A 10694-nucleotide genomic window follows, 5' to 3' on the forward strand; every position below is an offset into this window, starting at 1 on the left:
TGGACCATTTACACAGGCCCATCAGCAAGTGTCTGTAGCTACCCCTCCAGAATGGCAGGAGTGTGCAAGAATGTGTAGGCTGTGGACCACAATACTGGACTCAGCTTCATTCATCTTGTATTTCCCACTAAATAACTGTTTGCAAATAATTATATCTGTCAGTAGTTGATGACATAATACATCACAGTGTAAAACAGTACATATGTCTGATTATCTCTGCTAACATCAACCATGTAACACAAGCAGCACAAACAGCAATAGTTACAGTATCCTCCTATCTGTTGCCCATTGTGACTCCATATTTTCAACCTATATACAGATATCCAGCAGAAACAGCTTGCTAGCTGTATGTGTGAGCACCAAACCCTGGACTGGAGTACAAACCTACCTGGAATGGATTCATACACTCAATACAGAAGGTCATACTGGGCATGCTCCTATACTTAGAGAAATGAAGCCCATGTCTGACAACACAGTGGACTACACATATCTGTCATTCACAGATGTCTGTGCACACACACTAAATTGTACACCATTCGTGCTTCACAAACATTAGATAGGAATACACACACATGTCTAAGGCCAACACACTATAATGTGTCAAACATATGCACACAGAGATGTGGGGAAGAGAGAGAGACAGATAGTGACAGAGAGAATTCTATTATGAGACCTCTCCCACCCACTATTCATCCAATTGGCCAATATCACATGATGTGCTGATGCCAATCACTGTACACATTCCTTCTGGTAGCCCTCAGCCCTATAGTGTCTGTGGTGCTTGTGATAACTGTGTAACACGATAGTGCAAATCAGTATTCATGTAGCATTTGTATACTCAGTTCTGTCAAATGTAAAGTTGGGTGTGACTGAGTGTGTGTGTGTGTGTGTGTTTGTGTGTGTTTGTGTGTGTGTGTGTGTGTGTGTGTGTGTGTGTGTGTGTGTGTGTGTGTGTGTGTGTGTGTGTGTGTGTGTGTGTGTTTCCAGAGGAATGATTTATGGCCCATTCATACACACTGCACTTCCCATTGCTTATGGTAGCACCCCTGCTGTCAGTCACCTTGAAATAAACCATCGGCTAAGTCTCAGCTCTATAACCACCTTGTGATAACTGAGTAATACTGTAGTGTAGCAAACTAGTTAGGTAAGGGTTCTAATCCTGGTCCTGGCAACTGTGATTGTGTGTGGGGGGAGATGAATGATTTTTGAGGCCATTCACACCACTACACCTGCCATTGGCCTACTTTAGCATGCCTGCTGATGTCAGTCACCTTGAAATAACCCTTTGGCCAAATCTAATCCCTATAAGCTCTGTAGCACTTGTGATAACTGCGTTATAGTATAGGAAACTAGTTAGGTAGGAGTTCTAATCCTGGTCTTGGCAACTATGATAATGTGTGTTTTGGTATGTGACAGTGTTTGTGTCTTTGCTGACACGTGATTTTGTGGTTATTCACACTTCCTACACTTCCTTCACTCCTCCTTTAGCACTGCAGCTGATGTCACTCACCTTCAAAGATACCTTTGGAGAAATTCAATATATAAGCTCTGTGGTGCTTGTGATACCTACAGGGCGGCCACGGTGGTGCAGTGGTTAGCATTGCCGCCTCACAGCAAGAGGTTCTCCGGTTCGATCCTCGGCTGGGGTGCCTTCTGTCTTGAGTCTCCATGTCCTCCTGTGGTCGCGTGGGTTTCCTCCGGTGCTCGGTTTCCTCCCACATCCCAAAGACATGCTGCAGGTGGATTGGACACTCTAAATTGGCCCTAGGTGTGTGTGTGTGAGTGTGCCTTCTGTGGAAGGTTGGGCGCCGGGCTGGCAACTCGACACTGTAAAACTCCACTGCCATTCAATGTGCGGACTAGGTGATCCGCTGTGGCGACCCCTAACTGGGAAAAGCCGAAAGAAGAAGAAGGTGCTTGTGATACCTACGTAATACTGTGGTGTAGCAAACTAGTTAGGTAGGATTTCTAATCCTGGTCCTGGCAACTGTATTAATGTGTGTATGCATATGGAGGTGAATGATTTTGAGGCCATTCACGCTCACTGCACCTGTCATTTGCCCTACTTTAGCATACCTGTTAATGTCATTCACCTTGAAATAACCCTTTGGTCAACTCTCAGCCCTATGAGCTCTGTGGCGCTTGCAATAACTGTGTAATACTGTAGTGTAACAAGTGACTTAGGTAGGAGCTCTAATACTAGTCTCCTGGCAACTGTGATAAAGTGTGTGTTTTTGTGTAAGAGTGTTTGTGTGTATGTGTCTTTGTTGACACCTGATTTTGTGGTCATTCACACTTCCTACTCCCTCTCCCCTCCTTTAGCACTGCAGCTGATGTCACTCACCTTCAAAGATACCTTTGGACAGCTCTTTAATATGTAAGATCTGAGGCGCTTGTGATACCTATGTAATACCATAGGGTAGAAAACTAGTTAGGTAGGAATGCTAATCCTGGTCTTGGCAACTGTGATAATGTGTGTGTTTGTGCGTGAGAGTGTATGTGTCTTTGTTGATACCTGATTTTGTGGTCATTCACACTTCCTACACTTTCCTCTCCCCTCCTTTAGCACTGCAGCTGATGTCACTCACCTTCAAAGATACCTTTGGACAGCTCTTTACCATACAAACTCTGTGGTGCTCACGATAACTGCGTAATACCATAGTGTAGCAAACTAGTTAGGTAGGAGTTCTAATCCTGGTCCTGGCAACTGTGATAATGTGTGTGTTTGTTGACACCTGATTTTCTGGTCATTCACACTTCTGGCACCTCCCTCACCCCTCCTTTAGCACTGCAGCTGATATCACTCACCTTCAAAGATACATTTGGACAGTTCTTTAACATATAAGTTCTGTGGTACTTGTGATAACTGTGTAATACTGTAGTGTAGCAAACTAGTTAGGTAGGAGTGCTAATCCTGGTCCTGGCAACTGTAGTAATGTGTGTGTGTGTCTTTGTTAATACCTGATTTTGTGGTTCTTCATACTTCCTATGCTTCCCTCTCCCCTCCTTTAGCACTGCAGCTGATGTCACTCACCTTCAACAATACCTTTGGACAGCTTTTCAGTATACATGCTCCATGCACCTGCAATAACTGCGTAACACTGTAGTATCAATACATACCCAGCTAGGGGTTTGAAACACAGTATTGGCAAGTGTGTGTGTCAGAAGTATCCTGTGTGGGTGTTGGTGTGACTGTGTAATAACAACAGCCATTGCAGTGTGGGTTTTGCTACATTTTCATATTGAGGACCCATGTGTCACAATGTCACATTACAAGGCCAACAGTTGTCAAACACTGTAGAGGTTGTTGTAGACAATCCACAGCCATAAATGTATATATAGGCAACCATTATAATACCCAGAGATTTCTCTCCACCCACAGATCATACACAAACATGCTTGGCTCTTTCTCTCATCCTTTCTTTCTTTCCCTCTGTCTCTCTCTCTCTTCCCCTCTCTGGTAGATGTGGAAAAATGCATCTGTTTTGCATAGGCAGGAGCTTGACATTGGTAGGTAATGCTCATGATCAGCTGATGGCCTGTGCACAAATTGGAGTCCTCCACCTGCTAATTGCATGTGGAATAGCTGTGGTATCTTTTCTATAGCCAATTGCATGGAAACACACTCCTATAAATAATCACTGCAAGTGGGTGTTGATGCTTCTCCTTCACTGTGAGCAGGACTTCAAGTGGGTGTGCGAAAAACAGCATCACAGAGGGTAGTTGGAAATACCTTTTACAACAAACACTGTGGAGACAGTCCAACAAACTGGAGGGGGATGTTCTAGACATGGGTACAGAATGTAAGTATTGCTGTTCTACATTTGAAGTAATGTTGGTTTAACAGGGTTTGTGTGGATATGGCTGTTCTGCATGATTTAAAGTCTGACATGATAGTGTTACATGGTTGAAAAAACTCTCACATGTAGGGCTATATGCAGACTGGCCAGAGTTTGGAGTCTTAGATTTGGTGTGTTACTCACACATTTTCTATCTTTACAAATGCAGTAGCATGCTCTGATCAATGTAGTCAGTAAATTGTAACATCCATGTGTGTCACTGACTTCATATCCCTCAGAAGAGATATGTAACAACAAACCCTGTTACACCAGCAATGTTCTCAGTTTATAACTGCAATATGTCAATATTGGCCTTGTGTTTGTGCCTTTGTCCCTCAGGTCTGTCACCCTTTGTTCATATGTCATGCAGTAAGAGGTGGATATGTACAGTATACCATTGTTTACTGACATAATTCCTGATATCAAGCCAGTGATATATCAGACTGCCAGACATGTAATGTATAGGAGGTCTAATATTTTAGGACAAAACCTGGACATTATGTTGTAGTCTGTACAGTAGTGAGGTCTGTGTACTTCTGGTGATTGTTGACAGAGTGTCTGTATTATGTAGCCATGTGTTGTGATTATGTTATTTGGCCTGTGTACAGACTGGGGTAGATGTCAGTGATCTTGGTCTTGTTCTTTCCAATGTTGCATGTTGCCCCAGTTTCTGATACCCTATAAGCCTATATGTTTGTAGGGCCAGACTGAGACATGTCCCATACCACAGTCAGGCATCAGACTACACTGTGAATTGGGCCAGTATATGTAGGGTTAGTGTGTGAGTGGCAAACATAATGATGACTGTTGTTCACACAGTCCATACACTGTAGTATTACTTAGGCTTACCATTATGTGACTGTGACTGTGCTGAGATTGCTTGTGGGTATGCACTTTCACACTGGTGTCTGTTACACTGTGCTGTTACATGCATGTAGTGCCTGCTATATTTGCAATTATATGTGTATTCCCCCATAGGTAAAGTGGGTTAGTGTTGTGGCAGTCTGCCTGTAGTGTAGACAGTGCTTGGTGACTTGCCTAGTAGCTCAGTGTATTTATCCTAGTGTGATATTATGTCCAGATATTTGTCAGATGTACTGTGGCCTGGCCACTATACGTGTTATGTATTTCTGACAAAGCAGTGGGCTGCTGTGAAGATGTATATCACTAACTTGGGTGGGAGTTTGGCATAATGGTTAAGGTGTTTGCCTTATAAACACATGGTGCAAGGTTTGATTCTCAGTTGGGGTAATTGGCTAGGCTTAAAATGGCCAACAAGGGCAGTTAGCCTAGTACTAGTCTATGAACCTATGAACTAGTGGGAAGTACTTGGCTTGGGACCTCTGCTCCTCCAGTTATTATGTGTTAGGACAGACAGGAGGGTGTGAATGCATCAACTGTGTGAGCTTATCTAGTCCAGTATGTGTGATATATTCTCATTTTCATAGCTTTAAACATCCCCTTTGTCAGGCTTGTTCCACATTTCTTGCACTAATGAGTTCTGTGTATACCTCCTGACTGACCAGATTGTTTCAGACTGTCCATGTTTATTGCTCATATTTCTTCTGTATTCCACAGGATCATTACTGTGATTTGTGTGGTACTTCACTATGATGATTTTATTATGTCTGTCAGTAACTGATGGCATACATGTCAGTTTCAGAAGAGTCTTCCTTCACAACAAGCATGTTGACAAAACCCGTCACTGTAGCAACATTCTGCATTTATAACTGCAATACATACATTACATTCCCTTGCACTAAGAGGTTGAGAGCTATGGTGCTGAGGCTGAGGTATGACTGCACTACATGTCATGGGCATATGTTTTATATATATATATATATATATATATATTTATTTATTTATTTATATGTATATATATATATATATATATATATATATATATATATATATATGGATCTACTGTACTGCATTGAAAGAACACTTCTCCTAAAAAGAACAGCAGACCCACACTTACGCAAAAGTGCACTTAACTGAAAGTGCACTTTCGTGAAGATCGGTTCAGTAAACCAATCAGGAACACCAAAACAATGTTTTTGAAGGGAAGCAAGTCCCCCTTGCAATCCCCATGTGGGGGACACCCCCCACACCCCCCTACTTAAATATACCAACTCCAAGATTGCACTATAGTGGGGAAACAGGTAAATTCCCTTTTCCCCACTGTAGGGTGCTTCAGTGCCTCAGTGTTCCTTAACGGTTCTTTGAACCATTCTTTCCAGAAGTGCAATTTTAGTTAAATGCACTTTCATGTGAGTGTGGGTCTACTTCTGGTTTTCAAAGTAATGTACTTTTGATGAAGAGAAGTAGACCCATATATATAATGAATATATGAAATGTCTATATTTACATATAAGAACATGACTGATTCAACACTATTTTCACTTACAAGTACTAAACAATTGTAGTAGTCAAAGCAGTTGTTCACTACAATTCAGTATGTGTACTGAATGATATATCTGAAAAACCAACAGACATTTTTACAGCTCAGATGGCTTAGTGGTTAAGTGCTGTGACATTGTGTACAGAGTCCTGGGTTCAAGACCTCCATGAGCTATTTATTTTGTTGTTGGGAAGAACAAGGGCTGAGGGAGACAGGGTGATTAAGGTGCCTTAAAGCGGCTTTAAGTGCATTTGCACGGGTTTGTGTGAAGCTAAGCGCTGCTAACGTAAGGTTAAACAAATAGGCGCTTACATTGTGTAGGCTTAGCTTACCAGTGCACAAATCTGCTTAGCACTTACATTTAAGCAATGCTTACACCTGCTAAGCATAGCTCAGCCCTGGTAACCAGTGATCACATTCCAGTCTGATAGCAGGGTAATGAAATATTTAATAAGTGTATTTAATTTCCTGTACATAACATGCTTATATGTGCTGTCATTACAGTTGCAAGGGGTGTGAGTATACTATATGGGACACCTGGGTATACATGGGTAGTACCACAATCCTTTCTCTTTGGATTTGTTTCATACATGGGTAGTATCCCAGGTTATATGCAGTCACACTTGCATGTTACACCAGCTACAGTGCACTGGTTGACAGAAATAGTTTAACACATATTGTATCATTACGTTAGTACTTTTAACAGTGCTTTTTCAAGTAAGAGTAGATTGCAGATTGTAGTACTGGAACCATACACCCCTGCATGCAAATCTGGACTCTGAGTACTGAGTATCTTGTTCTTGGTGTTTGAGCTGTATGTTTATATGTATCTCTTATTGGATATTGATCTGATATGTTGATATTAACTGTAGACTACTATGTTTTTGGACATGTCATTGAGGACTGCTGTCATGTAGTAATGGCATACCTTTCAGTTTCAGATGTGAATCTTGCAAAACATTCATCCTAATGCATAAGCTGTTGTCTGTCTACTTACTGTCTGTCCTCTGTACAGATGTGCAGATGTCAAGTATTGCTATGGCCATACCATTATGTAGGTGCCCACATTGTTTTGTGCTGTGGGCCTGGACACTGCTGCTAGTTCCAACATATGAGACATTCCTTAATGTGGGCCTTGCCCTATTTCCTTGCCTGTGTGAGGGACATTACAGAGGCAGTGGCCTACATATTCACATACAGTGGGTGGCAATACATCAAAGGACAGGGCATGTGGAGACAGACAACCAACATGGGGGACATATCCCCAGATTTGTGAACAGATTCTGTGTCATCAGTGCTGTTATACACATGGTGGATTGATAGATTGACAGGGTTTGCGTGGACATGCATTTAGTGTGTGACGTCACAACTCACAGCGATATGTCTCTGACATACCTCTCCACTGGCATGTTGCTCACAGACTGGCCAGATGTCTGCTGTTATGTTTTGTGTGTTCACCAGACAGTTGGTGTCCTTGGTAAATCAGTTGTGAACTCCGGGGAATGCAGTCAGTAAATACTTCTATGGGTATAACCTACATCATATTCCTCATAAAGGATGTTACAACAAACCCAGTGACATCTGCAACTGTCTCAATGTATGACAGCAGTGTGTCCAATCTACCTCTGTGTTTGTGCCTCTGTTCCCACCTAGTTAGTGAGTGAGGAATGTTATAAAAGGCTTTGGCCAGATCAATGTAGGCTGTGTGTGTCACCTTGCCTTCATCCACAGCTCATGTGACTGATACCAAGAAGTTGACCAGGTGGAATGAGCAGGAATGACCTATCCTTCACAAAGGTAAACCATGTGGGATCCTGAGTCTGCAGATTCCCATATCCCTGTTTATTAGGAGCATGATGATGCATTCCAATGCTTCACATAACAGACTTGTCATGCAGTTGGGGTGGTATTTCCCAGGGTCTGTAGTTACACCTTGCTTGTGGACAGGGGTGACTGTAGCAGTCTACAATTGAGTAGGGACAAAGCCTGAGGTGAGGCTGTGCTAGAACAGGCACACAGGTAAGGTGCCATGTCACTCTGTAGTTCATGTAGAACACAGCCAGGGATATTCTCAGGTCCCATAGAAGCTGTATTCTTGGCCTTGGACAGTGATGTTTTAACCTGTACTGCAGTAATACTGGGTGCCTGGTGGTGTACTGGTATTGTGATTGGTCCTTTGGGAGGGAGTGAGGAGTAATGTTTGCACTCAAGATGCCAGGCAGTATATTGGCAGTATTTATTGGTTCAGTCTGGGAGGTTCCATTGTCTAGTAGCTCAGAACAAATCTTGCTATTGTCATGGAGATTCTTAACATAACTGTATGAGACCTTGTGGTTGCCTTCACTACGTGCTCCAATTCTGTTCTCACAGCTAACTTTGTAGTATTTGATGAGGGATCTCAACCGACAGTTGAGGCTGATAAGGGTTGATTTCCAGTCTTGGGACTTCACGGTATTCCATATTGGTTCCCTGCTTCTGTTTTACAGTGTCTGTATGGCAGGGGACCACCAGATCAGCTTCCTTTTACTGGAGGTGAGGGTCCTGGTTGTAGTGGGTATGGCAGTACCCATGCATTTGTATACATGTTAATTGTGGATTGTTGTTTAATTCAGCTTTCATGCACCTAGTCTCCATTTGCATGTCAGTGATGTTTGTCCTAAACATGTCCAAAGCTGGTCGTCTTTAGCTATGGTGTGTGCGTATGAGCTGTGGCTGACCTCCATTACAGGGTGGGTTGGATAGTTGCCTGTGAGACCACAGACATATGCGGGGATGGCTTTTGATTGCCCTCAGTGGATGTGTCCAATTTGTACTCATACTCAGCATTACATTAATGCACCTGTGACCTACTATGCTCACTCAGACACAGGTTGACATGCTGCCCAGATGGTGACTGCTCCTGCACATGTGGTGGTGGAATGAAGAAGTACAGGGGAGTATGTAGAGAAAGGTGTTGGCAAAGAAGAATTGGGATTGACAGACAGATGTAGAGAGTAGACATGAGTATAAAGAGATGGGGTGCATGGAAAAGAGAGTGCTGGACATGGCTATGGATGTGGAGTCTGACATACAGATGTGATGTCTCGGGTTTTATGTAATGTTGGACAGCACGGATGGTGTATAGGGCCTGTAGCTATTGGCTAGACAGAGGCACATAGCTAGGAAGGATGTGCAGCATAAAAGTGTGATAAAGAGATATGGGTGAAACATACAAGCTAGGAGTGTGTTTAGACCATATGGAAACATCACTTTGATGGCCTGTTCCATGAGGAAAATGGGGGAGGGAAGGTTGGCTGAGGTGGGTATGGTTAATCAGGAGGTGCAACAGATTATCAAGGAGAATGTAAGGATAGCTATGAGGGGGTTTAACAGTGGAACGGCTGTTGTTCCAGGTGACATAACTGTGGATGCCTGGAGGTGTTTCTGAGACCTGGCAGTGGTATTTTTAACTGGATTGTTTACTGTAATTTTGGAAAATTAGAGGATGAGTGAGATGTTGGGGAATATGCATGGGTACTGCTTATCTACACAAGGGTGGTCTGCAGAGCTGTAGTAACAAGTGAGGGATAACATTGATCAGTCACAGGATGAGGTAATGGTAAAGGGTGGTGGCAGCTAGGTTGAGAACATGGTGATAAGTGATAATTTGCAGTATGGTTTCATGCCAGGTAAGAGCAGTACAGATGCAAATGTTGATCGATAAGTGTTGATGGAGCTCTGTACTGAGGCTGAGATGCAGCTGCATTGTGTCTATGTGCACCTACAGAGAGCATATGACATGCTGCCTGGAGAGTAGTTGTGGCATTGTATGCGGAGGTCAGGGGTGCCAGAGGAGTATGTCAAACACCACAGAATATGTAGGAGGCTAGTGTGACAGCAGTGATTTCTGGATTTGACATGACAGGTGGATTTAAGGTGCAGGTGGGAGTACATCAGGGGTCAGCTGTATGTCCTTTCACATTTGCAATGGTGAGAGACAGGTTGACAGACATGATCAGACAGGGGCCCCTGTTGACTGTGCAGATTGCAGATGACATTGTGGTCTGTAGTGAGATTATGGGACAGGTTTTGGAGACCCTGGGGAGGTGGGGTTATGTTGTAGAGTGGGGAGGAATGATGGTCAGCAGGACTAAGTAAGAATACAGGTGTGTGAATGGGGTGGGGTATAGAGGAATGATGACAATGCAGGACGTACAATTTGGAAGGTGGATAGGTCTAACTACATGGGAACACCAGTTTAGATTCATGGGCAGTGTGGGGGAGAGGTGTACAAGAGTGAACAGGCAGGTTGTGTGTGGTGGGGAGGGGAGTCAGGAGTTATTTGTGACAGACAAGTACCATTAAGAGTGATATGTAAAGTCTACAGGAGGGTAGTGTGACTGGCTACATTATATTGGTTGCAGACAGTAGGATTGTACAGACAGGCAGGATTCAAGGCTGGACACGGCAGAGTG

This window comes from Protopterus annectens, chromosome 1.part0, assembly GCF_019279795.1.
Source record: "Protopterus annectens isolate FY-2018-M chromosome 1.part0, PAN1.0, whole genome shotgun sequence".
NCBI classification, from domain to species: Eukaryota; Metazoa; Chordata; order Ceratodontiformes; family Protopteridae; genus Protopterus; species Protopterus annectens.